The 25861-nt window shown below is 38.0% G+C and overlaps 1 long non-coding RNA gene across 1 annotated transcript in view; it reads right to left on the bottom strand.

The window, feature by feature from the left end:
• LOC123638541 overlaps positions 1 to 25069 on the bottom strand; it is a 311328-nt gene extending 286259 nt beyond the window's left edge. Inside the window, exon 1 of the long non-coding RNA XR_006735387.1 lies at positions 24985 to 25069. This is a non-coding gene — a long non-coding RNA (uncharacterized LOC123638541). The remainder of the gene's footprint in view (positions 1 to 24984) is intronic.
• Between the last annotated feature and the right edge of the window lie 792 nt (positions 25070 to 25861).

The raw sequence follows: 25861 nt of genomic DNA, 5'->3' as shown, positions 1-25861 counted from the left end.
GCTGCTGGCATCTGCTTCTCTTTCTTTGGGATGCCACGCCATCTCCCTGCTCTCTTCTCCCAACCCCTTCACACTCTCTCTCTCTCTCCTCTAAGAAGATAAAATAAATTTTACTTTTATATATCTTAATCTCTGCCTGAGAAATCTTTCTCCAGCCACGTCATGAGCACCTAACTAAGCTTTCCACTCTAACATCCTCCCTTACAGCCTCTTCCTGAAGAGCATTCCCTTAATGAATCCCTGTCACAGGCTCTGCTCCTAAAAATTCAACATAAAACAGTACACCTCCAGGTTAGGCTCTTGACTCAAAATCCAAATAATTTTGGCTTAAACTAGATTACATTGGAATAAGTCCTACATTATTTTAAGGTCACACAAATTTAATAGATTTTGAGTAAGTTATTAGAATGACAAAGCTATTATATGCAAAGACAGAGCTTTTCCTATTTCAACTGACAAGTTCATTGCCCAGCCATGCTGTGACAATGTTGAGAGGAAAAATGGTCATGCTTTATTCAGACGAGATCTGGCACGTTCAGGGTGGTATGGCCATAGGCAGGGTATGCTTTATTCAAATGCATGATTGCAACATATTCTAATGCTTTCTTGTTTTGCTCCTTTTCTGTATGAACACTTGGTTGGTTTGCTTTCCTTTATTTGTTTTTAATTTCTTAATGTAGAAAAGTTGACTCTGAAATCTTAAGGAAATTATTTATTTAGCTAAGTCAGAGTACTTTTATTCTAATTTCAATTTTTTTGTTTGTTCTATGAAGTTGGTCTTATGTATTTGATGAATTTTAAGAGGTCTCTTTCTCATGATTTCTATTATAACTTTATATTGGCTATAGTCCATTAAAAATTTAATCTGTCTCCTGCATTTTATTAACAAACTGTATGAACTATCTTCAGAATATGCAGGCTTGCTTCTGTCTGGTCAGTTATTTTTCTTAGCAATTATAATGCCTCCTGAGAACTTGGCCAATTGCTTTTTTATTTTTAGTTCACACTTTTTAGTAATAACATTATAAAAAACTTCACTGAAGATATAGTATTATGTTACATTCTTTTGAGCCTAAATTCTCTTGAGTGAATTTATTTAATTGATTTATATACTACTTTCTCATGGAGCAGTTAGATTTATATTTTAGTCAGTTTTCTATTTTCACACACTATGTTAGAAATATATAATGCCTTAATTAAAATGACATCACAAGGTGACTACACCTTATTTGGAGGACAATGTTCTTTCTTTGTTGCTTAGAGTAATCCAAAATGTTACTAATAAATGTGAACAAAAATACACATTTCCTACATTATATTATTGGTTACCTGATTAATATTAATATACTATTATTAGTATATTTTCTTTCTTTTCAAATTGCCATCGACTATGGAGTCTTATTTCATATATTTTTATTTTACTGTATAGTCTGTAAACTTACAGTCATAACTATATATACTATAATCTTATTAATAAACAGAAGGAGAAACTTGTATTTTTCTCAGTTTCTTAAACATAAATTGGAGATAATAACAAACATTATCTCATAGAATTGTGGAGAGGACACAGCCTGGTAGGTAATGAGCGCTCAGTAAGTACTAGCTCAACTGTTATATGACAGGTGTTGCTGGTACACCAGTCCCATGTGTAGATATAGTGCACGGGTGGCTGACACGCCAAAGAAGAAGTGAGGGTGAGGGGAAGACTTATCATCGAAAGACTGGCTAAAGGAACTAGCACTGATCTGTGGAAGAAAAAATAGATTTTAACTCTCTGTATCCCCAAAGGCCAGGATGAGACCAAATAGGTGGAAGCTGTGGGAAGATGGCCTTTATTTCCACATACGAAAGAATTCCTAACTGCCTCATGAGGAAGGGAGTTCCTTGTCACTGGAGACTTTAAGCAAAAGCAGGACAGCTACCTATCAAAAAAGTGATTTCTCAAGTGGCTTAGAAGTTTGACTAGAAGAATTCAAGATTTCTTACAACTGTAAGAATGAAAAACAACAAAAACCAAGGCTCAGTGTTTAATATGTAGGACTGTGGAAAGCACTTTAAGTGCAATATCACATTTAATTATCACAACTTCAAGAGGAAAATGCCAAGATGATCATTCCCATTAATATATGAGGAAATAATGGCTAGACGCTGCCTTAAAGGACCTGGCAGTCCTTAACCATTAGGTTATACTGCCTTGTAGAGCATGATGAACCTGACTCTCATGTCCCCTCAACAATAACAGGGGACATTCTATCCTTTTTTTATATAGTCTCCTAACCTGGTCCTACAGTTTGGAATTCCTTCCCTATCAGTCAACATGCAAGGCTATGCTATGTTAACAAACAATCCCAAAATCTTCCCGTCTTCTCACACAGGTTTCTTGCTCATTCACTATGCATGTTTATCATGGGTTGGCTCCAAGATCTGTCTGTATCTCCAACTATTGGATCTGGGATGATGGAGCAGACAATATCTCAAAAGATGTTGGTGACCATAGCAAACGAAAAAGGACACTCTTGGGGGTGGCATACTGGCAATTAAATGCTCATGTAAAGAAGTGACACAAATGCAACTTTTGCTCACGAGTCACTAGTCAGAACTAGTCACTTGGCCACCCAACCACAAAGAGGCTAGCAAGTATTAATGCAATCATGTGGTAGCTCAGAAGGCAGAGAGCCAAAAGTATTTGGTGAATGGAACTGACTACCAAGTTTTCACTAGAAAGTTTCAAGCATTCTCTCATTCAAAAGCTGATATCTCAGTTGCTCAAAATATTTTTCCCAAGATATTAAAGAAAGAGTGAACTTCTTGTAGTAGCAGAATATAGTGATGACATTGTCCCTTTATTTCTCTTTCACAGTATTTACACCTCTTCCAAAACTGCAGGGTTTCTTCTGACATGAATAAAAACAATTAAGATGTAAAATGCTATGAGAATATAATAGTGTCTATTCACTCCCAAAACAATCCACTGGAGTAGAGATAATGACACAATTTTAATCTGTAGTCTTTTTTTAAAAGGATAGAATGAGTTTCTGTTAATCTTGATAATGTTAAACAATAAAGATTCATTTTTCATTAAAGTGCTTTATTGTTTACAGATCACATAAATCACTAAATATTTTCTCTTCCAAATAATCTCTATTTTCAAAACTAATTCACAAAAGATTATGCTGTCTTTGGGACACAATAGACTTTTGGTTGTTCCGGTTGAAATGATAGTGTTTTAAGATAAAAGCTGTTCTGCTCCTTAGAGTCTCCCATGAAAAAGCAAAGGGTACAATATGCAAGAACAGTCAGTCTCAGTCCTTGTGATGGTTAATTTTATGTGTCAATTTGATTGGCTACGGAATACCCAGATAGCTAGAAAACATTATTTCTGGGTGTGGCTATGAGGGCCATTCCAGAAGAGATTAGCATTTGAATTAGTACACTAAGTAAAGAAGATCTGCTCTCAGCAATGTGGACAGGCATCATCCAATCTATTGAGAACCTAAATTGAACAACAGGGCAGAAGAAAAGCAAATTTATTCTCTCTCTCTCCTTGAACTGGGACATCCATCCTCTCCCACCCTTGGACACTGGAGCTCCTGGTTCCCAGGCCTTCAGACTCCAGGGACAGGTACCACGGCCCCCGTGTTCTCAGGCCTTTGGACTCAGACTGAATTATACCATCTGCTCTCCTCGGTCTCCAGCTTGCAGGTGGCAGATCATGGGACTTCTCAGCTTCTGTAATCATGTGAGCCAATTTCCATAATAAATCACCTCTTATCTATCTACCTATCTATCCCTCCTGTTGGTTCTGTTTCTCTAGAGAACACTGGCTAACACAGTCCTTTGGGCTCTTTTCCTAAACCACCCTTTCTCTAAACCCTCTTGTCTTTAAAACACTGTAAAACAGGCTAAGAGTACTTGTTAAGTGTTTCCTTGAACTTACTCAATTAAATACACAATTACTTTAAAACTGAAAGTTAACCATAACTCTAACTCCAAGATTTATGGCTTTTCAGGTATGAATCACCCCCTTGAAAGACACAATCCAAAAGCTTTCTCTGCACAGTATCAGAAGAGTAAATTACTTTGGTTATGAGCTGTCATGGCAATCTCAACTCTGATTCATTTTCCCCATTCCTTTATTTAGATACTGCATTTCAAGTCCTCTCTCCCAAAAAGATAGTTTGATCACCTCAACATTTTTCTAATTTATATAAATAAAGTTTTTAAACAAAGAGAAACCTTTCTTTGTTTAAAAAAAGAGTCTAGAGCTAAAAAAAAAAATCATGCATTAACTTTTATAATATAAATTAGAAATACATAGTCCAAAATGGAAATCATTATCTTTCGGTTTGAAGATACTTTTCTTGACAGGGTATTGAGAACTTTTTCATTTTAGCACCAAGGAATTTAAACTAGGAAATATACTGGAGGGGGGGGGAATTATGGCAATTTTGTGTAATAGCACTGCAACCTTGGATTTGTGTGCTAATTCTCTCTGATGAGCTAAAATACGCATCAGACTTTTTTAGTAACCATACTCCTTTTAACGTATTTTAAAGGGCAGGCTATTTGCAGTTTGTGAATGTAATAGGTTATTTTCTTTCTTTTGACTTCTAGAAGGCTTAGTGCTTTTTCCAGGAGGATGTGGTTACTAGAATTACTTCCGTGTGAATACTGATAGTCTCACTTATCATCATCTGGAAACAGAGATGTCCAGAAAAGCTCTCATTCACTTGTTTTAGACTTTCCATCACAAAATTTGAGTATTTTCACTAAATATATTACATAGGTTGAAGATTTTACTATAAAGTTAATCTGGCTAGCTTTAATCTACCAGCAAATTGTTTTCTTTATGCATATTTCAATTCAATATATAAATAGAAAGTACCTATTATGTGCAAAGCACTGTGCTATATATCACGGAGAACCCAACAGTGGAATCCCTGACCCAAGGAAACTCATAACCTAGTAGAGTTATTAAGAGTGGGGATGTAAAGAAATAGACATACTACACAGAAGCACATGAAGGGTATTATAACAGAGCCACAGTGCTTTGGTGCACAACACCTAGAGATCTCTCAGCTGGGGAACTTGGGGATGCACATGACATAACCTGGGCTGGACTTTAAAGTATAGGTAGAATTTTGAGAGAGATGGAAAAGAACTCTGAAAGGATAAAATATAAACAAATAGAAGATGTGTTTGGGAAAAACTAAGGAGTCTTACTTGGCTGCAGTGTAGGGCACAGCAAAGAAGAAATAAGAGATAAAATACAAAATGTAGAGTCTCAGAGTCATATAATGCTTAAGCGAGAAGGGATCTCAGCAACCCTTTGTCTTATCTCTTATTTTTACAGATGTGGAAAATAAAAGCCCCTTTTCAAGTGTTATTTTGTTTCTGTGCCCTGTTCTAAACATTTACTTATGTTTAATTTGATTACATTTCCCTCTTTCCACTGACAAGCTCAAATGTAATTTCAATGCACATAGCTTGAGTGGAAGTTACTCCACAAATTCATCTGTGAAATATACATATATATGAGAAACGATTATCACATCTTTCTTGTTTCCAGCTCTGACAGCCAAAATTTGAGATGGTAGATCCTCTCCCTAAGCTCTAATTGGTTCAGTTGAATTTGTAAATTTATTTGGCTACACAGGAGTATGGGGCTAATATACACTTTAAGTTTCATGGGCCAAGATCTTCACTTTGAATATTCTTATCCTTCAGGACACCACCACACCAGAATCAATAGCTTTGGCTCCAGCCTTTTACCTGAATAGATGTCCTTTAGGTTTGCTCTGGGAGATTTTACCTGCTGTCCCCAAATCTCTGGTCCTACTAGGCACTGAGTCCTGTCCTGTTTTCCATACCTCTAATGCTAAATTTTGTTCTAAAATCAAACACGAACAAATAAACCCAAAACACAACAACAAAAAATTTGCCCACTCATATGTCTTAAAATTGTATATCTGTCCTCCCGAACAAGCTCTGCCTCTCTGATATTTTGGTTGCAGTGTCTTTGCCCATGGATATCACTCTTCTCAACTGTTCTTTCTCTGTGGAAACTCACAGCCAGCTAAGCCTATATTTCCATTTATTTTGTCAAGAGCTCTCTAAACTTTGGTCTTCACAAACTCAACTCTCCAGCTTCTGACACACAGAAAGAATGAATGTCCCAGCAAGCTCTTTAAAATAACCAAGATAAAGTACCACAAACATTTTCATCTTTAAAAGCTCTTGGAAACTCATCACTGTTGTTGAAATACATTTCCTGCACAGCTACTGAAACTTGGAGCAGCATCTCTTTGTCCACGGGCCTACAGATGCCTTTCTGTAGCCCCCGTTACTCCCCAAATCATCTTCCCCACCTCACTGTTGAATGCAAATCAGAGCCTGCCATGCTGCATCTCATAGTCACTCACTTTTGAAGCCTGTCACCTCTTGTTTGGAAAAGCCACAAGTTTTTTTTTTTTTATTATTTTGAGGGTCTTTGGTTTGCCTCCGTACAGCAGTAGCTCGTTCTTCATCCTGTCCTCTGTGGGGAGAATCTTAAACACACTAGCCAGCCCCGTGCTGTTAGCATAAGAACATGCAATATTGATAAAGTCAGATTTCACCCTATTCTTCTCCCTTTATACACTTAAAGTGCTCTTCCACATATTCAGGTATAGCATGCTCTGAATATTTGCAGAAGTTAATTTTATTTTATCTGCTCCACTTGAAGCTAAGTCTTTAAGTCGAACCGTCAAATTTAATAAAGTCACATGGCAACTAGGTGGTTTTCATATTAATTGAAAAAAAAAAGCCAATAATAATTTGTCATTATTCACCAAAAGAGATGCAATAATATTTCCCTGGGCAGAAAGAAAAATCCCATCACCAACTGAAGCCATTTAGAATTCTACAGGGCTACATGCATTGCAGGCATACATATTTTTAAGGAAAAGGTAAAAATACTTAACATTCCCTGTGTAATGTAGCCAAAAATATATTTCCTGAAGAGAAGTGCAAACTTCAGGAAACTGAAGTAAAATGAAAGTATTTATCCATTACTGTGCCATTGCTGTTCCACCCCTCCCACCTACATTACAATCATCATTTTCTATTGAGACACACGAATCCTTCCATTCACTCACTCAGCATGAGCTGGGCACTTATTATGTGCTAGACATTATGCTAAATGCTAGGAAGATAATGGTACGGAAAACACAATCCCTGCCCACATGAAGATTACAGTAGGTTGTGAATTAAAGTAATAACTGATTTATAAGTGTAAAGTGATGCAGAGAGAGAAAACTGAACTATGAAGCACCTCAAATGTAAAGGGCAGGCAAGGAAATGATATTGAAAAGGATGACAAGACAAGGGGTGAATAAATAGGAGAACAGGTGATCTGCTTGCACACCAAGGTCCTAGATTTCAGAGAAATTGCCATAACTTATACAATACTGAGTTCACAAAAATTTAAAGAGAATCCCTCAATGGCAAAAATAAACAATTAATCAAGAAAGGACAGGACAAATATCAAATACCAGGAAACTAGACCTTGGGGAATTCAAGGTCCAGGTATAGAAGAATAGATGTTAAGGCCTTGGACCTGTGTCATATGGGATGGATGACTTGAGCCCCTCATAAACTGCAATACTTAAAAGTGAAGTACCGTCTGTCAAAGGTGGGCTGGAAGACTTCCACCTATTAACAAAGGGAACAGATGAGGAAATGTTTATCTCTATCATAGCTACAAGCAGGAAAAAAAATTGATCACCTCTGAAAATTGCATTCTTTTACGTGAGTCTGGGGTTTCAATGACACTGCTCATACAGGGTAGGCTGGGAGAGGTCCATGATACGTTGCAGAAACAAATGCAAATCCTCTTCAGAGAAAAGTATCCTCCACTCAGGTCTCTTGAGAATAGCGCAGGTTAATTTTAGCCAGAAATGTGCTCACATTGAAAAACGAACAAGAAAACAAGCCATCGTGAGCAAGAGCCAGCAGAAACAACCAAAAACTATCGAACCTCAAGGCTTCACAGATACAATATAAATATGCATGAGATGCCCAAAGAAAATAAGAGATGGAATTGAAATTTGAGAAAGGAGCAGGAAAGTATCTAAAGTGACTAGACATATTTGAAGAGAAAAGAAAAGAAAATAGAATGGCTGGATATTTTCTGTTGATCCTCCCAGATCCACTCTTCTCAGCCTCCCCCCCACCATGCATTCTGCCCTCAGAAAGCTGACCTGTGCAGATCATCACGCTGGTCACACCAGGGCCCCTGGCTTCTCATGGGGTTTGGCCAATGCAGAGGACAGACAGGAGATCGGAGGGAGGAGGGAGGGAGAGTCCAGGTGTGTATGCCCTGTGAGGTCCTGAAGCCTGGCTGTGCCTCTTGACACAAGGACATGGCTCCTCTCTGGGTGGCCTGTTCTACATACCCTCCCTTTCCTCCTTTCCAGCAACCTCTCCCTCACTGAGAGTTCTGTTGCTGCTATTCCTGAGTCTCTGCACTCCTCCTTGTGGCTGGCCTTTACCCAGAAAGAAAAGATAGACCACTACAAAGAAATGGCAATTACACTGACAGCAAAATTCTCAATAGTAACAATAGAAGGCAGAAAACTGTGGAGCAATATCTTCAAAGTGCTGAGAGGAAAACTGTCAAGTTGGAATTGTATAACATTATCATTCAATAGCAAGCTCTGTATAACAGTTTAAGATAAACAGGAATCAAAAACATTTACTAGCAATAGACTTTTATTACAATAAATGTTATACTTAATGGCAACGTTACAGAAAACAATTAGAATAAGAGAATTTAGTGAAGTGGCTGATAAGATCAATACATTAAAATCAATAATTTTCCATACAACATTAACAAATAGTTATAAAATATAATTTTTAAAAATACCATTTTAAATAAATACAATAAAAATGAGGTGTCTCAGAATAAATCTAACAGAATATAGAGGACCTTTATAGAGCAAATGTTTAAGCTATATTGAAAGACACTAAGGAAGAGAGATACATTGTGTTCATGGATATAGGGATCATAATCAACATCATAAAAGGTCAAATCTAGCCAAATTTAGTTGGGTGTGGAGGTGGATGCCTATAGTCCCAGCTACTGGGGAGGCTGAGGCAGGAGGATTCCTTGAGCCCAGGAGTTTGAGGCTGCAGTGAGCTACGATCACACCACTACACTCCAGCCTGGGTGACAGAGTGAGACCTTGTCTCTACAAAAATTTTTTTTTAAAAATCTACCCAAACTGATCTAATGACTTAGTGCAATTCCAATCAAAGAGAGGGATATATTTGGGAGGGACAGACAAGCATACTTGATTATTTTTTCTCATAATATACAGACATTTTATATACGTGTATATATAAACACACACACATATATATGTGTAGGTGGAGTCCACACTACAATGAAAGGAGCAGGATTAGGACATGTCCACCATCTGCGCCAAGATCTTTGGAACAGGATCTTCTCTCCCTTGGAAGAGGAAGAAGGGTAGCTATAGGGTAATATGGAGTGGAAAGGGAGTTTTAATCTTTTTAATATGTGAAAATCTGAGTGGAAAGGGAGTTTTAATCTTTTTAATATGTGAAAATCTTGAGTATGTTCATTGCTCAAAGAAAGAACACAGAGGAGCAAAGGTGAAGATACAGGAGACAAGGAATAATGGCCACGTGGAGATCCCTGAGACTACAGGAGGAAACAGGATTCAGTGCAGAGCTGCACGGCTCAGTCTAGCCAGGCAGGAAAAAGAGAATAACAAGATGTGTGAGTGTAGTAGATTGGGTGGAGGGTTATTAAAAGAACTGCTTTTTTTGGCTTCTATTTCTTCTGGAAACAAAGAAGTGAGAAGGCCTGACAATACATCCTCCCCTCGCACTATTTTCTGGTACCCAACTTTGATGCTGGTAAATCGAATAATAAATTCAAAAAGCCTAGATGAGCAAGAAAATCTCAATACTGTCACACTGGTATTTATCTACGGGATCTAGGTCACTTTGCTTGGTGGTTCCATGTAGCAGAGTCCGAAGTGTAGGTTAGATATGGCTTTGCTTTAGTGGCTCTATTTGACTGGCTCTATTTGACTCTAAAAGTTTTTAGGAAGACAAGCTATACGGGGAAAATAAAGCACTAAGACTGTGCAGCTCAGAGTGCCATTGAGCAAAGGAATTGTGACTTGTCTTCTTTTGCATATTAAAACATTAATCTCCCCACGGGGGAGCAGCTTCAGTAATTTCTCTGCAAATGTCGTCTACAAGGATTCACAAGGGTGAAGAAAGATTCCTCACTACCCATTAATTTAAAGAACATGGTACGTACAGATCCCCTTGTGTTTTCAATGAATTATGATCAGGCTAAAAACACCAATTCTTCTTGTGTTTTTCAAAAAGCACTTTTTTCCTCTTCCCAAGCTTAAGCCTCTACGTCGAGTGATCTGCAAATGAACTTCACCACCGAGATCAGCAAACAGATCTGCAATAGTCATGCGATGCTAGTTTGCAACAGTCTTCCACTGAGATAAAACATTCTTCATAGAATGAGATTTAATCCATGCTTATCCTAATGAAGAGTTGTCACCCAAGGTGTGCTCATTTTTTCCAATATATTGTTCTTACAGTGTAGATAAATTCCCATGGTATCTGTACTATAAGTAGTTGTGGTGCAAATAAACCTTAGCAGCATTGGCACCACACGGTATAAACAAATCCTTCCTAAAACTAAAATATATTTTGTGCTGAAGACATATCTTCTAAGCCAGCAGGAGGGAAAAACAATCCAGCATGTACAGTGGTTTTTCTACACTTAACTGCCAACTTCTATAGGTGGCTTTAGCCAGTGTATTTGACAGAGGTTAACATTTATTTCTACTTATGTGGAATGTTCTGAGTAGAAAATTCAGTGACAAGTAAAATTTTTAAATGTGCCCAATGCACATAAAATGACTGTGTAAATGAAGCATATTGGATTCCAAAGCTCTCATTAAAAACACAGCAGATGTTTCCTTCCAACTATGATGTTTTCTAGGCCATGAAAAAAATTTGGGCTAGAATGTTCAAAGTGCATGATTAAAGGTTTCCAGTTGCTGGGCAATTTTATGCTCAGAATTATCATAGGATCTCCAGATATTACGTATATATTCAATCGATTGATCCAGTCAGAGTTAAATAATCATTTTTCAACTTAAAGAAGAGAAAAATGGCAAAAGGAAGGATCCCATATATACTTACATTGTGTTAAGCCCTCTTGGATTGGATCAGTCACCTTCGCCCTCCACAAGCATAACAGGGAAAGCCTACCTTGTCCCACTGCCACAGCTGAAAGCCACCTGATGGCTAATTATTTCCTTTTCCATGGACTGAATGAAACTCAAGGGAAGAACACCCAGCCTCACGCTGGCAAGAAGGATATGTAATTCAAACTTTTAACTGATGGGTAAATTATTAGGTTGGTGCAAAAGTAATTGCAGTTTTGGACCGTGAATTGTATTAATAAATCATTATAACGAAGCTCAGACACATCTTTATTAATCAAAACAGGAACCAGTACAATCAACACATTTTTGCTAACAAGAAATAAGTTTGTTTATTCCTGTAGCATAAAAATCCATGCTTCAGGATTCCACGAACTCTTCGAAAGAATTTTCTGCATCCTGCTGGTTGTGGAAGCATTTTCCCTGCAAAAAGTTGTCAAGATGCTTGAAGAAGTGGTAGTCGGCTGGCGAGAGGTCAGGTGAATATGGCGGATGAGGCAAAACTTTGTAGCCCAATTCATTCAACTTTTGAAGCATTGGTTGTGAGACATGTGGTTGGGTGTTGTGGAGAATTGGGCCCTTTCTGTTGACCAATGCCGGCTACAGGCATTGCAGTGTTCGGTGCATTTCATCCATTTGCTGAGCATAATTCTCAGATGTAATGGTTTCGCTGGGATACAGAAAGCTGTAGTGGATCAGACCAGCAGCAGACCACCACACAGTGACCATGACCTTTACTTGGTGCAAGTTTGCCTTTGGGAAGTGCTTTGGAGCTTCTCAGTCCAACCACTGATCTGGTCATCACTGCTTGTCGTACAAAATCTACTTTTCGTTGCACATAACAATCTGGTTGAGAAATGGGTAGTTGTTGCATACAAGAAGAGAAGAAGATACTTCAAAATGATGATTTTTTTGATTTTCGGTCAGCTCATGAAGCACCCTCTTATCCAGGTTTTTCACCTTTCCAATTTGCTCCTAAGGCCAGAAGACCATAGAATAGTCAATCTTGAGTTCTTCAGCAACTTCTTGTGTAGTAGTAAAATGATCAGCTGCGATGATTGCTCTCAATTGATCGTTTGTCAACTTCCGATGGCCCGCCACTGTGCTCCTCATCTTCAAGGCTCTCATCTCCTTTGAAAAACTTCTTGAACCACCACTGCACTGTGTGTTCATTAGCAGTTTCTGGGCCAAATGCATTGTTGATGTTGCAAGTTGTCTCTGCTGCCTTACAACCCATTTTGAACTTGAATAAGAAAATCACTCAAATTTGCTTTTTGTCTAACATCACTTCAATAGTCTAAAATAAATATAAAATAAACACCAAGTAATAAGTCATGAGCAAAAAAAAAGTGAGAAATGTGGATTAAAATGATGTATAACAACCACATTTATTTAAGAATGTATTCCAATATCAAATGGCAAATTTCAACAATGCTAAAACCGCAATTACTTTTGCACCAACCTTAATAAGTATATCTCTCTAAAACTCTTGGCCGCCCATCCCCACCCAACATGACTCAATATAGTTTTCTCGGATACATTTAAAGCTGTAATTGAATCCTAAATTATCATTCTGAATATAAAATATAACAGAATAATAATTATATTAATGGCTGTGGATATGTCATTTTGGTAGACAATCCCACTTAATTCTCACTAAAAATCTGTACGTTATTATCTCTACTTAGTAGATGAAAAAAAGAAAAAAAAGGCCCAGGTAAAATTAGAATGACTTTACCAAAATCACTGTAGTCTAGATTTGGAAAAATAGAGTTGCACCAGGTATTTTTAGTAAATGTAACAATCTGTTTAATGCAAAACAATTATATCTAATGCTAGACTGTGCAGAGCCAGAATCTAAAATATTCATGTGAATGAAAGCTGTCATTCTTGTTTGGCTGAGGCCAGAGCTCTTTTTTATCAAGCTCCACCTTAATAGCTCACTCAAACTGTCTGATGGGAACTATACAACACCAAATAATCACTCAAATAATTGCTACCTTTTTAATCTAAAATCATGAGAATCTGCGTAGTGATTTCAAATGTCTCAATATATTTTTCTACATGGAGTACCTCAGATTTTGCACTGGTTAGTATTCATATTACTAAATTTAATTTTAAAGGAATACTCCTTTTAGCCAAGCTCCAAAACATATCTTTTGCATTATCATTGAACTGCTATGAAAACTCAGTATCTTTATACATGGTTTTACTGTAAGCTATCTTGGATTATTTTTGGAAGTATGCAGGGAATAAATTATGAATAAGTAAGGATAAGTACATAAATAAAAAATATCCAGTTTCTGCCAACAAAGGACAAGTCCAGATTTTGTAATATCTCTAGGGTGATTATTATTCGTAGACTGTTCAGATAACACTTTCATATATTAAAAATTGTCTCTCTTTCCTATTGACTACAGTAGATTTTTGTACAAACTGCTACCCATTACTCTCCCTATGCTTTTCAAACATGCTTGTGGAGATAAGGTGGCCCATCATCCCATCTGCCCAGGTCCCTCTTGGTGTTAGCACTGAAATTCCTCAGTGCCAAGCAAATTGAGATGTCGGTCACCCTAAAATGTAGTATGGAAATAGTTAGACTAGAGGTCTTTGAAATTGCCTTCTCAAACTAAGACTGCATTTTCAGTAAAACTTTATCATTTTTATTATAATTAATGTTTATGTGGACCAATGTGCTAGAAGCAGAAAATATCATAGAGCTTTGTCTGTATAAGTTAGAATCCCAAGTTAACTTCGATATGATTTAGAATCCCATTGCAATTATTTTTTGTTCTGCAGTATCTATACTGATCTCTTTTTCTCTCTCATACACTCTTTCTCAGAATCACATCACCCAAGAGACCCTGACAGGAAAATTTTAAGAAGTGGCAGAAAAACTCCCTTGAGGCTTTGAGAGGATTCTCATCACTGCTGGGTGCATTGTTGCTGTTGTTTCAAGCATTCAACCAAAAAGAAACATATAAACCTAACCATGAAAATTAGAAAATCTTAACAAAAGCAATTTGTAAGCTTTTCACCTATTTTCATTTGTTGTTGAGCTCAATTATCTAGCCTATGAAATGGAAAGTGGACGTTAGTAGACTCTAACTTAGTAACCCACCCGTGTGGAAGCCCTTGTAGTTCTAGGCAGGGAGAAAAACATGGTTCTTCCATACCCCAATACTTGTAGCTCATATATGACTTATACACACAATTCTACTACACAGAAGAATTGTCCTTGAAAATAATGTATACTGGAATTGGAGAAATGGATAAGTAGGCTTGAAGACCACTCTACACAACACTTCTACTTCTCTATTTCCAGCTTCCTCAGACAGGACACCAGGAGATATAGGGTCCACTAGCCTGAGCTGAACAAGTCTCAGCTTCAGGAAAATGTGTAGGACTTATGTTAATAAAAGCAAGGCTTTCTCTCCTGCATGATTCCAATAAGCAAATTTTCTCATATACAAGGTCACAGAAAGAGAACTGGAGTGTTTGGCTATGTAGCATTTATAAAAGACATAAACAAATTGTGTGTATGAAAATATTTCTGGACTATTTTCATTTTTTTAAATCTCTGTAACTAGAGTACAGACCCAAATAAATAAGCTAGAGCTTCAGGCTAGATATCCAAATTTTCTACTCCATCGTAATGGGCCAAAATTGATTATCTTAGAAGTAATTTTGTCAGATTTGAAGCAGAAAACAAAATATCACACTGATCAACATTTGTTGCATTGTACTTTGCTGTTACACAAAGTAATACATATTTTTGGCAATGTTATGACAACTCATTAGTGAGCTGTTTAAGAAATTAAACTATTATTCATATTTATGGTTTAAATATTTATACTGAATGTATCTTCTTAGGCTAATTTGAGTAAAATAATTTAAAACAAATATATATTGAGAGCAGAATTGTAGCCTAGTAATAGGAAAAGAGACATTTTCAGGCTTCATGTGTCCCTCCTTAGAGAACCTTGTGACACCATTAGGCCAAACATGCGCACATGAATGAGTAAAGCTGATGGGGGTCCCAGGTGAGTAGGGCGTGGTGAATAATTCCTTGGTCAGCTCAAAGAGGGAATCATAGAAAAGGAAAACATTTAAGCAAAATGACTGATGTCTAGCATGGGTCCTTACATATAGCATGAAAAAACTCCAAAATAAAACCTTTTCTGAGAGACATACCAGGCTTCCAGATAAGGAGATTAAATCTTGTAATTTCCAATTCTCCTAAATCCCATTTATTCAGTCAATAAAATTTCAATTAAAATCAAAAAATATTTTGGAGTAGCTTTACAAAATTATTCTAAAATTAATATGGAAGAAATATCAGTGAGAATGTCTTAAAAGCTACACACACATACACACCAGAAAAAGCAACAGAAAAATGGTATCAGTCCTACCAGATATTAAGGAAATAGCAATGACATTTAAGCCTGTGTGATATTAATAAAAGTACTGACAGAACACTAGAATTAAATAAATACACCAGAACCAGAAACCCACTATATTGGAGTATGGGAGTGTGTGCATGCATGTACATGTACCTCTAAAATAAAATATAGATAATATAATGTGGTAGAAACACAAATAAGTGGGAAATAGATTGATTATTCAAAAACTACTGTTGGAAAATGCTTACCTATTTTTAGTAGAAAAATCAATTTAATCCTTATCTCAGACCATACTCACAAAAGAATGTTGAATGGACTAGAGAGAAAAAAAATCACTAAGGAATTAAATAAAAATTATTTTAAGGGAAAAACAATTTAGATAAATTTAAACCTGTTCTGGGAATGAGAAAGTACTCTCTACACACACACACAAAAAAAAAATGAAAGAAATATGACATTCAACTTAACCACAAATACATTTTCAACTTTCATATTTTAAATAAAATAGATAATATAAATGACAAAAGGTCAGTATCCCTAATACACAAAGGACGCCTAAAACTTGATAAAAGGAAACTAAGGTCTCTATATGCAAACAGGCTAAAAATATAAATGTGCATTACAAAACAAAGTACAAATGAAAATAGACATTTCAAAAATGTTCAATTTCAATGAAACATAGTAGAAGAACAACGTAGTACTTTAAAGCCTAGAATTTAAAGTAAAATCAATCTTGGTCCAAGACCCAATTCTATCACTTACCAATTGTGTGACTTTGGGTAAGTCACTTAACCTCTTAAAAAATAAGTTTTCTAACCTTTTAAATAGGAGTGATAATATTGTCCTTATACAGTTGCTGTAAAGAGTAAATGAGATAATATACATAAAGGTTTTCCGTGGTGAATGGCCTGTAGGAGGTGCTCAATAAATGTTAGCTGTTGTGACAATCACCTTCACCTTTCCAGCTAACAAACTTTAAAGAAAAATCTCTAAATGTGGTAAGGATGGTGAAATGACTTCTATACTTCCAGAAAGAATAAAATGGGTGCATTTTTCTGGAATGCAATTTGGCAATATGAATAAGGAGCTTTTAAAAGGTTCATACCCTTTATCCAGTATACCACCTCTAGGAATCACTCCAAAAAAAAAGCAATAAAAAATGTAGGCAAGGAATATCAGAAAATGAGGTCATACAGAAAATATCCATCATGGTGTGTTAGCAGCAAAAAAAAAAAAAAAAATTCCTAATAATCTGAAAGTCTCAATTGAGTGGGATGGCTGAAACAACTGATAATGATCCATAAGCCTAACTATCAGACAGCAATAACAAGAAGTTAGAGAAGTGCTTACAGGCACGGGAAAACTGATTTTCTTTTATAATCATCACCATGACCCAGAACAGAGTTTAGCATAGTACCTGGCAAATAGCAGGTCTCACTCAATATCTAAACTAAATTGAACGATAGCATTCTAAGTGAAAAAAAGCAGTTTTTCACACACACACATATATGATAATCTCAACTTTTATAAAAGGATCAGAGAAAATCCTAGAAAGAAATATGACAAAATGCTAACAATATTGTCTTTCAGTAATGTTTTTCTGCCCCTTTAGACTTTTATCTATTTGTCAATTTTTTTTTCAATAGAAAAAGAAAGAAAGGATTCCCAGAAAACAGGTAGAAGCCAACTGGATCAATTATTTCTCATTACATTATTCTGAGTACATACAGTAACTGTTCTTCATTCCTACCAAAAATATAAAATGGGAAAGGGGATATAAATAGCATGAATTAATTGGGAGGGAGTCTTTAAAACAGCCCAGTGAAGAAAATGTTATGGTATTCAAAAAAGTCAAAAAAAACGTGCATGTAATATGAAGAAAAATTCTACAGGTGCTTTGCTTCCTATATGACTTATAAGCATGAAAAATATGGCAAGGCATAAACACTTAAGATACAAATTACTTGTTTCCTCCACAATGGAATTATATTTAATATTTGCTTTCAGACACATAATGTTGCAAAGATTTATGCATAATGGTTACTGTCAATTTTTTGAAATGAGAAAAAAATTCAAATTTAAACCTTCAACTCTATATAAAATCTAAAAGGTATATTTCAAGAGATCCATGACATTCTCAAAGGGGAGAACTGAACAATTTCTCAGATTTCCAAATTTTCAAACATACTCACTACAGATAATTAGCCCTAAAAAGTGATGACACATGTCAACCATAGCATAAAGTTACCCGGGGTATGTGCTAGGCCACTGGCTAGGCTCACTCTCTGAAAGGTCAGTCTCTAGAACTATGTGATTTAAATTCACACCTCAGTAAAATTCCACATTACTACATATCACGTTCCTTTAAAATGGATGATAAAATTTTGACTCATGCAAATCTCAGTTTTTGCATTCCAAGGTTCTGCTATATCTCCAAAGTCTGCTTCTAATAAAATAAAAATTTTATGTAAGAACCGTGGCGATAAGGCATGCAGTTAATATGAATATTTGTTTTAATTTAAGAAGCCTAATTCATTCATCAGTTTATCAAGTATGTATTATAATAAGTTCAAGGAACATTATTGCATACTTCTGGTAATTAAAAAAATATGGCATAGAATCTAGATTGAAATATTCCTTAATTACATAAAATCTACCATATTTTTCAGAAACAAATCTGAGCACTTAATTTATCTAATGCCAAGATTTCTAACTTAAGTGAAATATGGTGATTTTACTATAGTAATTATTTTTTAGGTTGCCCTTCATGTATCTTATTTGTAAATAACTATTTCACAAGTATACTTCCTTTGATGTAATTTCTAGGATTTTCTTCTAAAAACTCAAAAGAGAAGAAAAGTAAGTAGGATTGTAGATAAAATGATAATGACCATGATTTGACAATTATTGAAGTTGGCTGATGTGTACATGGGGGTTCATTGCACTACTCTATTTTTTTATCTTTGAAATGATAACACAATTAAAAAGTTTCTTTTAAAAAAAGAAATGTTGGCCGGGCGCAGTGGCTCACGCCTGTAATCCTAACACTTTGGGAGGCTGAGGCGGGTGGATCGCTGGAGGTCAGGAGTTCGAGACCAGCCTGAGCAACAGTGAGACCCCGTCTCTACTAAAAATAGAAAGAAATGATCTGGACAACTAAAATATATATAGAAAAAATTAGCCGGGCATGGTGGCGCATGCCTGTAGTCCCAGCTACTCAGGAGGCTGAGGCAGTAGGATCGCTTGAGCCCAGGAGTTTGAGGTTGCTGTGAGCTAGGCTGACGCCAGGGCACGCGCTCTAGCCAGGGCAACAAAGCGAGACTCTGTCTCAAAAAAAAAAAAAAGAAAAGAAAAAGAAATGTTTCTTAATTATGCCAATTTAGGCTGATTAACTTTTTCCCCTTGGTCTCCATTCCTACAATAGCCACATCCAGTGAACATAACTGCAGTGCCTCCCACATTGACCTTGAGGATGCTCCAATCAGATGGTTGGACAATGCAGACGTCCCATTCTGGTGCACAGATGATGGAATAAATTGATTAACTCTGCTATGACCCATAATTTAATCATTCGGCCAACGACAGAGAGGTCTACATCCAGATTAACCAAGAAGAAATGGTTTAGATAACTTTCAGCTGTCATAATAACCCATAAATTTTAATGCTACATGGCTGATTCAATTTGGTCATTGTGGTGGCCAGGTCATAAGTATTACAGAGAACATTAGATGATCTGCTGAAGCATCAGTGAGGTAATCTGCACTTTTCTTTTTGCACTGCCCCAAGAGCAATGAAATAGAGAAAAAATAATAACTATACTTTTTGACTCTTAGGAAAAAAAAATCTCTCAGCCAATGTTGTGAAAGGATTAGGATTAAAATACAGATGGTTAATACCATGTCTATTTTGGAATGACCATAAGGATTTTTTTTCTATAATGTTCATTTAATTTTCTCTTTCCCTTTCTCTTACCCAGGCATAAGCAGAATTCTGGATCATTTAATTCAATTAATTCCTAGCAGTTTTTCACATAAGTAGACCCTGCATAAAAGTAGAGTATGTTAACTGTTACAATCAAATCTTTAAAGTATCAAAAATTATAGATCTTCTAAATATACTACTAAGGATTTAGGTGCCTGTTGACTTTAATTTTATTAACTCATGATATAAATAAATAATGTTTAAAAGAAAAGCTTAAAAATGAATATATTGCAATTAAAATGACTCAAGGTTTCTAAGCATTGCACACTGCCACCTAGTGCTAAATGTCTCTTTAACACTAAATGCACAATGGATGTCTTCAGAAAAGTAGAAATGCTGTATTTTAAAGCTAATTTATCCAGAAAGCAAGGTCTGAAGTATAATTATTCATAATTTCTTCAAGAGAAGAAGGTTAGTGGGAATAAATGAAATTAAACATACCATAAAATCACCCATATCTCATAAAGATCTGATTAGATACATAAATATAAAAAGTTACAAGTTTGTTAATGAAAACAGGAAATGTTTTCTTTTTTTAAAAGGTGATTTTTAAATACTCTACATCAACTATGCAACAGATTTTATTATGAACGTGATGTATGCTGATCTGTAAGTGGAATGTGGTTGTCTAGCAAGTTTGACAATATGAAGATGTTCAAAAAGGCATCACAGAATGTTAAATAATCACTACTGATGCTTTAAAGCTTTCTGGAAGACAGCTATAATCTCCCTTCACCTATAGGTTATAAATTCAATTTAAGATGCCCCTGGTTTTTGGCCCTACTTTATTTTCCAAGCATTGAATAATTTTCATGTTTTGGTTCTTCTAATGGCTGGGACTCATCTCTGATCTTTTGGCTAGAAAAGCAAAGCTCCATGAAAATGAAATGAGAACCATTTTGAAGGGACTAAAGAAAAGGTTCCTGTAGATGACTTTGCTTTGGTCAGGGAGTACATTTTATTCACTATGTTCAAAAATGGTAGTCTCCGAGTCTGATCTTCTTAATGCACTGTAACTATCCAGTCTAAGAACTAAGGTGAAAGGTGAAAGACCCATCTTTCCATCAATCCAGTTTTTCATAGTGAAAAATATTAACAGGATTCCCTTTAAATTATCGTTGCTTAACTTTTTAAAATTCACACTCCCTTTTGAGAAACATTAAAATCTCAGGTTCTCCTTTAAAGATATTTAAAATTTAAAAACAAATAATGTATTATAAACAACTAAGCCAGGTGTAGCGATGCATGCCTGTAGTCCCAGCTACTCAGGAGGCTGAGGCAAGAGGATTGCCTAAGCCCAGGAGTTTGAGGTTGCAAACTCCTATAAGATATGCTCATGCCATTGCACTCTACCCTGGGCCACAGAGCGAGACTGTGAAACAACTAAAACAGAGATTTCTAAAAATTATATTGTCCTTTTGATCTTGGAAGATATTTTGCTATTGTTACTTCAATCATTCAAAATCAACATGACAATTAAAGTTGTCAGTATATCTCACAAACTTTTCTATCCTTGGAAAACAACAGAGAAAACCACTGAATAATTTCACCACTAAGTTCAATTCATTGCTTTGTTTTCATAACCAGAAGGACAGGTAAAAACAGACAGGTAGAAGGATGGATAGATGGATAGAGGGATGGATGTGTGGATAGATAGAACCTCTCCTTTTGATGGAGATGTTGCCTTCATTCCCTTGAAAATCATTAATTTAGATAATTTCCAAAGGAATCTCAGTCAAAGACACATAACTTGGAAAACTTCTCAAGATTTCCTTTAATCGGTTTAACCAAATTACTGCCAAGTCTGTTTCACTTAGTTCAGCTGAGGGCTATTTTAAGGCCTCCAACATGCAATCAGGACACCTATTTGATATAGCTGCCTAACGCAGAAGACAGAACTTACTCAAAACGTTGCAACTCAAGAAACTCAGTTTGGAAAACATGAATTAAGAATACACACTATGTTGAAACCCAGTTCACACCATGTTGTTGAAATGATGTATATCATGATAGCCAGGGCTTGGTAAATTAGAAAGTCAATTGAAAAATTCGAAAGTTATGGCTCCTAGATAGTCTACTGGCCTTATAGTACACCATCTATAATGAGATAGTGGGTACAGCTGTGCCTTATATAAGAAAAGTCCTGCTGCAACTACAAATATATATACAATATGGCTATAATCCCTAAAACTTCATAAACATTTGACATGCTTATGTAAACCTACAAAGTAGTGATAATGTATAAAGAGAATAAGCACACACATCTTCATTCAAATGAAAATTATATCAAACTCTCTGAAAGAGGCCTTAAAATTTTCCCACATATCTTATATTTTTTCTAGGTACATACTGCATCTAAAGTTTTAGCACACAGATTATATGCACCTTTCACATGAAAATACCATCATAGCATCATCCTTTGGATTTATCTAAATATAAATGTTTAAAAGTATTTGTTTAATAACCTCATTTCTTAAGCCTAAATGTTAAAGTATATATGATTATGAGTGTACTCTAAGAAGCTCTCTAATCAGGATTTCTAACTCAACATAAAAAAGTAGTAACAAAATGGCCTACAGAGAAGATTCCTCAGGGCTTTAGAAACATAGATAAGACAGGTTGAAAAAGGTAAAGTACATAATATGGAAGAGTCTGATACAGCTTTCAACTGAACATTTAACTTGAGATTATTTAAAACAGGGTAGTTCTATCTATTAAAATCTCCCTGGTTGTGAAAGACAAGAATTTAGTCCATACAGATTAGCTATGATATTTAGTAGTACTAATGTTAGTACTACTGTGCATTGCTCACTATGAAATTAAAAAATATAATAGATATTCAGTAAGCATTTTCCTCACTAATTATGATTCCATTTTTTTAAAACTTTGCATTCTCAGATATCACATATTTACCTGGAAACAGTCATCCATTTGGTTGCGAAGAGATACAAGATCAGTTGGCAGTTTTTTGTGTCTTTCAGAGAATTGCCCACCTGGGTTTTGACTCAGGGTAGTGAAAGTTAACTAGGTTGCTAATGTGGAGATTTGCATTACTTATACTAGAAGATACTTCAAGGTTTTAGAAAAGAAATTACTTTCAATTTGTACAATTTAGAACAAATATCTGGCTTTTCACCAACCTTAATGATTTTCCATTTCATACAACTAAAATATAATAGCACTATTTTTATAATCAAATGTAACTGATGAGTCTATATTAGAGCCATTTAGTACTTTGACAAAAATCTTACTAGAAATGAAGTTATTTAGCCAATTTTCAACCTCAAAGTTAAGTTTAAACCCAATACTTTAAAAGTATTTTCTGCATATATATTTGCATGATTCTTTAAACAGGTAGAGGGACAAGACTAAAGTTGGTCTATCTGATTGTTCTTATACTTCATAAAAGAGTCAAAAGCAAAATGTGCACATCCTAACTGGTCATTAGTTTATCACAAATAAATATAGATTTGGCTAATCAAAGAGAATAATTTTCTAGAATAAGAGCAGTATTTCAATCAGCAAATATGTTTCCTAATAACACTGTGCATCTAGCATCTCTTCACATGCACATTTCATAACCTTTCAAGGACAATCTTCTAAATCACATTTTAAGAAAATACACTGAAAAAGCATTCCATTGCAGCAACATTTTAACTACAAATCTAAGATATTCAAACTTTAATGCTCATACACTTATCACAAAGTCACTGATCATTTCATATCAATGCTTTACTGGAGTATATTGCAAAAGAACACATAATACAGCTATGTTCATTCATGCGTAAAAGAGATAATGCATTTCTATATATACTATGTGAGCTGACACTCGTCGACCCACTTGCCCAGTCTTCTCCTTACTCAACTTCTTACACCCCATCAGCCAGCTGCCCTGTTGATGATTCCTCACACCTTATGTGCTGCTCTAGCATTGAGTCAGATCACTGCCATTTCTCATTAAGAAAATTGACCAGAACTCATTAAGAAAATTGCTTTTACAAGCAAGGTCTTTGAAATGTAGGCATACACCTATAGAACGGCTATCTCGTGCCCCAACTTGAGGGAGAGAAGATGAATTTATCTTCTGTCTTTAGGCTTTTACTTACTTTATTGAGCCACACCTTTATGAACAAGTTTGTCATACCGAGAGGAAGGAAATATGCAAAATGTAATAACACCTGGAGTCATAAAATGTAATGACCTCAAATAACATTTCGGAAAGAGAGAGGAAACCTGGTTTGGGAGAAGAAAAGAGAGGCAAAGAAGCGAATCTCTCTCGTTAAAACAAGAGTAATAGAAAACCCTACTCAGTTTGTCCAGTAAGTTTAGTGCAGCAGCAGCAACAACCTAATCAATATGCGCATCCTCGTGGCCCAGCAGAAACTGCTGGGTTCCACTTGACTGCGTCCTCGGGGGCAGAAAGCACTGCCCCACAGGAGAGAGAACTCAGAGGCGTGGGAAGGGACAATAACAGGTACGTGTAGTTCTAGCATCCTCATCTCAGTGCCAGCTCCAAGCCTGAAGTACATTCAAGAACCAGGCTCCCAGACATTCTCCGGCTCGGCTCGGGGCCCTGCCAGAGGTGCCAGAGCTTGAGGCGCCTGCAGCACAGTTCTGGGCTCGAAACGATAACCTCCCCGACCCCCCACACACAGCCCCCACGCCCCCACGCTAAGGCCCTAGCTTGCTGACCCCTTGATGAAACCTCTTCGGGGATGCGTGGTGGCCAAGGGGAGACATGCCAGGCTTCTTTGCCAGAACGAGTAGTTGAGGTTAGGGGTGGAGGTGATCATGGAGAGGGTCTTTTTAGGAAAAAACAAAAAATGGGGCAACGGAGACCCCAACATCCGTCACCTCGCTCCCCATCTCCCCCTCTACGCCTTAAGGACTTCTGAGGCGGGCGGCAGCAGCTTGCGCTCGGATTCGGGTGAGAGGAGTGCCCCGGCCCCCTCAGCGTCCCCGAGGGACTGCGCAGGTGGGCGCGGGCTTGGAAGGTCGGCGAGGCTGGAGCTCCGAGTTACCCGGGCCCCGGGGAGCGTGGACACGCGCGAGCGCCGGGCCAAGGGGCGCTCGGCGGGAGAGCAGGCGCGGTGACAGCGGTACCCCGGCAGTCAGGGAGAGACAACACACCCCGCAGCCCTTAGGCGGCCGAGCTGGAGGGGCGATGGAGGCTCCGGGACTGGGAAACTTGATGCAAAACAGACAGGCTCTCCCCGCCAGGACGCGCCGCCACGCTCTCAGACGCGCTCCCCTGCCTCCCGGATCACCCACCATCACCCACCCCACCCTGCAACGTTCCCCACCGAGCCCTCGGATCCCGGGCGGGTAATTACCTCTCCCGGAGGCGGAGCGGGGGGCGGCGGCGGCAGCAGACACTTTTAGCCCGACTTTCCTGCGTTCGCGTGCGAGCGTGTGCGCGCCCAGAAGGCGCTGTAACCTGCTATTTATAGACCCGAGCCTCAGCTCCCGGGGCTGAGAACCCGGAGGAAACTAGCGGGCGGCGGCGGCGGCGCAGGGCGCGGGCCGCGGCTCCCTCGGGCTCCCGGCTACGCCGCGCTCCCCGCCCGCTCCCCGCCCGCCCCGCCGCGCGCGCCCAGGAGAAGTTGTCACCGGCGCGGCTGCCTCTCCGGCTGCTCACACGCCCCCTGGGCACGATTGCTACTTTCTCTCCCCACCCCCACCCTCCCTGCTCCTCTTCCTCCCCCCCCACCCCCGCTCGCTCCAAGCGGTCTCCTCCCAATGTCACCAGCGACCGAATAGAGGCAGCGGCGGCAGGGACAATCGCGCAACTGGCGCAGCTCGCTTCCCGCTACTGATGGAGCAGAGTTGGTGGCCCTGCCGTCCCCCGCCCCGAAATGACCAAAACACTCTGGCTCCGCGTGCTGACACCGAGCATCCCTACCCTCGGCTGGGCCCGTGTGCGCTCGGGGTCGGCCACCCCTGCCCGGGCTGTGGGGCCACCGCTGCGGTGATGAGGGGTGACCCGACGCCGCCACGCTGCGGAGGAGGCAGGAGATACCACAGAGAAAGAAGCCGCGGGATGAGGAGCCCTAGACCCCGGCCTCTGGCAGCACCGTCCCCACACCGAAGGGGGGGTTGTGGCGGGGGGGGCTGGGGCGGTGTCCCACGATCGCGGGACTTGTGCCTGACACCGCGCTGGGACCCGTCCCTCTCGCCCCTCCTCCCCACTGGCCCGGGAGGGGGTCTGGC

Source organism: Lemur catta, chromosome 5, assembly GCF_020740605.2.
Source record: "Lemur catta isolate mLemCat1 chromosome 5, mLemCat1.pri, whole genome shotgun sequence".
Classification (NCBI taxonomy): domain Eukaryota; kingdom Metazoa; phylum Chordata; class Mammalia; order Primates; family Lemuridae; genus Lemur; species Lemur catta.
This window is presented reverse-complemented; position numbering and strand designations above follow the sequence as displayed.